Raw genomic sequence first — 5,522 nt, forward strand, 5'->3', positions numbered from 1 at the left:
TCACTGAACAAACCCTGCCTGGGAAATTGTGAGCCGCAGAAGTCTTATAAATGTGACCAAAAATTGCTTTTCAAAAGAAGAATATTTCATGTCTGTAGCATGCGTTATACGTCAGGCACTGTTCTAGGCTTTCAGACGCATCGACTTATTCCCCACAGAAGTCCTTCACAGGGCTTCTGTGGGGAATAAGTCGATGCGTCTGAAAGCCTAGAACAGTGCCTGACGTATAACGCATGCTACAGACATGAAATATTCTTCTTTTGAAAAGCAATTTTTGGTCACATTTATAAGACTTCTGCGGCTCACAATTTCCCAGGCAGGGTTTGTTCAGTGACCCTCAGCTCCCAGAGGCTGACATCATGGAAGCTGTTATGTTTAGGAAATTGTCTCAAAAGAGGTTCTGCCCTCTGCCCCAGTACATTTCAAAACCACCCAGTCACACCGCTTCCTTCTGGCCCAACGCTCTTAAAGACACAGCGCTTAGGCAATGTCCCTTCCCCCTTTCCGGAGACATGTTGGCCACCATATCCCAGGCCTGGCACGGCTGACCTGCTGTCATTCGAGAGGCAGTGGGAAATCCTTCCCCTCTTACACTCCCTAGCAGCCGCACTCTCGGCCTGAAATTCCACCATCGCTCTTGGGCTTCAGCTATGATTGTTGCCTGATGTGTCTCCTGGATGGTCAAGGACTCAAGAGTGTGATAAGGGGGTGGAGACGAGATGTCTGAGTTGGGTGTGGGAGAGGGGCATTTCCTAACGAAGCAGGCATGAAGGGACCTGAACATGCTCTCAAAAGGTGTCATTCCCTAAAAACTGTGTGTATGGTAGTATGCTGGTGTAACCGTGCTACAGGCAAGACGGTGAGACCCACAGTGAAGGGGTTTGAAGGACAGGGTCTGTTCACGAGGCTGCCTTCTCCTCCAGCAGCCGTGATGGCCGTTTACACTCGTGGCCCCATGAACCACGCCCCCTAGTGTCCACACCCTGGTATTCATGCTCATCTTGAGTCTGGGCTGGGCCTGTGACTTGGCGACCTGCAGGAAGTGGTTCTGTGCCAGTTCTAAGGTTGTACAGAGAGGAAGAACAGTTCGATCACCCAGCATCCCAGCAGATCTCAGATCCCCCTGCCCCCACCGATCCACCAGCTAATGCCCACGAGCGAGCCCAACAAAGCCAGCAGGACCAACCGGCTGATCCCAGCCTTGAGTGCAGAATCCTGAACAAATAAAATGGTGGTTGTTCTAAGCCATCTGTGCCTTGGAGTGGTCTCCTACACGGTGATAAAACAACCAGCATCTCGGCCTCCACACCTTTGGCTGGAGATGCCAAGAAGATGCCATATGAAAAAGCCACCCATCTCCAGGATGGCCAGTCTGAGGGAGTGGGCAGAGAGGGACAGCTGAAAGTAAACACACAGTTGGGCACAGTGGCCCACATCTGTAATCCCAGTGCTTTGGGAGGCCGAGGTGGGAGGATCACTTGAGGCTAGGAGTTTCCAGACCAGCCTGGGCCACAGAGCGAGACCCTGTCTCTACAAAAAATAAAAATAAAAAATTAGCTGGGTGAGGTGGCGCAGTCTGCAGTCCCAGCTACTCGGGAGGCTGAGGTGAGAGGGGATTGCTTGAGCCCAGAGTTCGAGGCTGCGGTGAGCCAGATTGCGCCACTGTCCTCCAGCTCTGGTGACAAAGTGAGACAAAGAAAGAAAGGAAGGGAGGAAGGGAGGGGGGGAGAGGGGAGAGGAGGGAAGGAAGGGAAGGAGAGGGAGGGAGGAAGGGAAGAAAAGAAAAGAGAGAAGACACACTACCTGATATTTTCAAGTTTGTGAGGGTTCTCAGCCCTGGATTGTCTCTTCCAGCATGCTTGGCCAGCATGCTTGGCCCCTCCCTGTAGCCTGGCACTCTCCTCCCAGACTCCTCCCCCAGGGGTCCCAAGACCTCTCATCCTCAGACTCTTCCCACTCCCAGCTGGGAACTGGAAGGATGGAGACCTGACCTGGCTGTCTCGTTAAGGTGTGTTCCCTTCCCTCGGGGCTTTCCTTCATACCCAGGGATTTGCAGAAGGGGAATGGAGGCTGGACTGAGGCTAGGCACTGGGTGCAGGCAAGTGAGAGCTGATCAGAGGGGAGGGGGCAAGGGGGAACAGACTGGCACTCCCAGGGGGCCCTGGGACAGGCGCAGTTTGGGCTGGCTTCCCGCAGACTGTGGGCAAAGTCATACTCAGTGCAAGCTTTAAACACTCTTCCCACACAGACACAAACACTGAACTTGCCCCACCCACAGTGAAAACCGATATCCTGCAGACACCCGAGGCTGGGTGGGGTGCCTGCTGGGAGTGTGGGGTCCTGAGCAGCCCCCTCAGGAGTGACTTTACACAGAACTTCCCTCTGCTAACTGTTCTAAAGGAAGGTGTCCCTCAAGGACTGGAGGGGGAGGAGAGGAATGAACGCTTCCTTGTCACCTCCTCTAGGAAGCCTTCCTGGATCACCATCCCATCCCAGGCAGTTAGATGCGCCTTCTCTGTGCCAGCCCAGCACTTGGTCTTCCTCTCAGATGATGCTCAGCACATTAGTTAGTGTTTGTTTTTTCCAGTTTCCACTCTGCACCAAGAGCAGAAACTGTGCTTCCCTTGCTCCCTAAAGGGTCTCCAGCATCCAAGCCGGTGCCCAGCACACCATTGCTTGTCAATACATAGCTGTTGAATTAATAAATGGGATGGTTAAATGCCGGTCCAGAGAGGGTAAGTGCTTTCCCAAGGCTGCACAGCAAGCTCGTGAAGAAACCAGCTCTCGAGACTTCCAGTGTGTGTTCCAGCCTCCATTCCCTGCCTGGCTCCTCTCCCTCCCCACAGCTGCAGGTGTGTGCACAGACAGGCCTGCAGCTGGGAGAAGGCAGGAGCCCCCTGGGAGGTTCCACCCCTGCCTCTCCAGCTCCTTGGCCAGGACCCACCTCTGACTTCTGCCAGTGACGAAGCCTGGGCCCAGCCTCACCCGGCCCACCGCAGCCCCACTGGCTGTGGAAGGGCGAGTCCTCATTCTCTGAGCCTGCTTCCTTCCCAGCTATGAGCTGCATCAGCCTAGGAGAGCGTGAGGTTCCCTCCAGTTCTGGGACCCAAGAGGCCCCATGAAGAAGACCCCTGATCCAAGCAGGCAGCTCCAGGCTGCCTGGAGTATGGCTCAGAGCACGAGCCTTCACCAAGCCCCAGAAAGCCCCAGAAACCTCTTTTTTCCCAAATGTTCCAGAATTTTACTTTAAAGTTATGTAATTTTTCTTTCTTTCTTTTTTTTTTTTTTTTTTCCTTTCTTGAGTTGGAGTCTCACTCCGTCGCCCAGGCGGGAGGGCACTGGCACGCTCCTGACCACCGCAGCCTCCACCTGCTGGGCTCCGGTGATCCTTCCGCCTCAGCCTTCTAAGTAGCTGGGACTACAGTCGCACGCTACCATGCCCGGCTAATTTTAAATTTATTGTACAGACAAGGTCCCGCCAAATTGCCCGGGCTGGTCTCGAACCGCGGGCTCACACAATCCACTCGCCTCGGCCTCCCAAAGTGCTGGGATGACAGGCTGAGCCACCGAGCCCGGTCAATGTTACATAATTTTTAAACTTTGATGTGTGGGGGGAGTGATGGTGATGGTGGTAGTTTTCAGTTTTAAAAACAACAAATCCAAGCCGGGCTCGGTGGCTCAGCCTGTAATCCCGTGCTTTGGGAGGCTGAAGTAAGTGGATTGCCTGAGCCCGTGGGTTCGAGATCCGCCTGGGCAGCGAGACCTCATCTCTACTATAAATCAAAATGAGCCAGGCATGGTAGCGTGTGCCTATAGTTCCAGCTACTTGGAAGGCTGAGGCGGAAGGATCGCCGGAGCCCAGCAGGTCGAGGCTGCAGTGGCCGGGAGTGGCCACTGCACTCCAGTCTGGGCGACAGAGTGAGACTCCAACTCAAAAAAAACAAAACAAATCCAGATGATTCTACTGCGTTAGTCAGGTTTGGGCAACACTTTAAAGTTGACCCAGATCTTCCATTTCAGATACACACCTCATTTGCTTTTCAAAGCAGGGTAGGCCTGATCACTAGCCCATGTCACAGATGGGGAAAATGGTACCCAGAGAGTAGGTGGCAGAACCTGGGACTTGCACTCACAGGCCCTGTTCCAAACTCTGTCCTCTCCCACTTTCCACAGTGATTGGGTTGCAATGATGGAAGGGAGGGAGGGAGAGAGAAAGAGAAAGGAGGGAGGGAGGAAGGAATATCATTCCTTGATTGGTAGACCTGCCAGGAGCTTGCTAGGCCCTGGCAGGGAGCTGAGTTGTTCGGTGGGAAGCCCTTTCTCTAGGGGCCATGGTGAGAGATGACAAGAATAATAAAACTCTGAGACAAAGGCAACAGGATGCTGAGAGAGTGACTCACAGGATTAGGGCAGCCCGGGGAGTAGGCCCCGGCTTCAGTGCACAGTGTCCGTCCCCACGCACACATCAAAGCCATGTGCTTGGTAGAGATGCCACAGTCCTAGCCACGGGGGTCCAGACATGGACCAAAGCCAGCACTGGCTCCTGTCCCCTGGGGCAGCCAGACGACTGCAATACCAGGTGGCAGGTGACTGCACAGGCAGAGTCCAAACCTGGCTTCCGGTCTGACGAGACGGGCACACTCGGGGAACCTTGCAAGAACTGAGCTGCAGGACGCAGCGGGGAAGAGCCTGGACCGGGAATCCAGGTCCTCGACTTGTCACGGAGCTTGTGCCCACCAGAGGGCGCGCCTATGGCGCTCCCGTTCCTTTCCCTGCAGGCGCATGGCTCCCTTTCTTCCTGCCCTGTGCGCTGCTTGACTCCCTAGATCTAGGCCTGGGGCTGGGGTCCCCACAAGAGGAAAGCAGAGGGCAAATCAAGCAGAAGTCGGAATGAGCTGTGGTTTGCCGCCGTCACCAAGGACTCCGTCGCCTTCCCCTCTGTTAAAAGGACTTTCACTCTTGTGTTTTACAGAACCTAAAAATTAATATTTATTCGGTTTCTTAAACTTCCATAAATAGTTTTGAATGTCCAGACCCAGGGACAGCTCCTGGAGAAAAAGCCATGACCGCAGACCAGGCCCCTGCTGTCATGGAGGTGGCCGTCCTGGGGGAGTGGCCGAGTGTGCAAGTGGGTGAGGAGGAGACGCATGAAAAGGGGGGAATGGGGCAGAGTGGGGGTGATGGTCATCAGCAGAGGGAACCTGGTGGGCACCGCTCCCACGTTTGAGCCCGACCTGGAGGAAGGCAAGAGACCAACCCTGCAGGGCCTGAGCGGGTGTTTCCGGGACAGAAAATCTCCAGTGCAGAGAACTGGAGGTGTGAGCCAACATGGCTTGCTCAAGACAGGCCAGAGGCTGGCTGGAGGCTGGTTGAGAGAGCAAGGCTTGAGGGAAGTGCTGGGTCACTCTGGCTGCGGCGGGAGTCCAGTTAGAGCAGCGGTCCCCAACCTTTTGGGCATCAAGAACCAGTTTCATGGAAGACAATTTTTCTATGGACCGGGGCAGTGGGGGCAGGGGGGGTTG

The sequence above is a fragment of the Carlito syrichta genome, unplaced genomic scaffold (assembly GCF_000164805.1).
Source record: "Carlito syrichta isolate Samal-C Ts95f unplaced genomic scaffold, Tarsius_syrichta-2.0.1 Scaffold307339, whole genome shotgun sequence".
Lineage (NCBI taxonomy): Eukaryota > Metazoa > Chordata > Mammalia > Primates > Tarsiidae > Carlito > Carlito syrichta.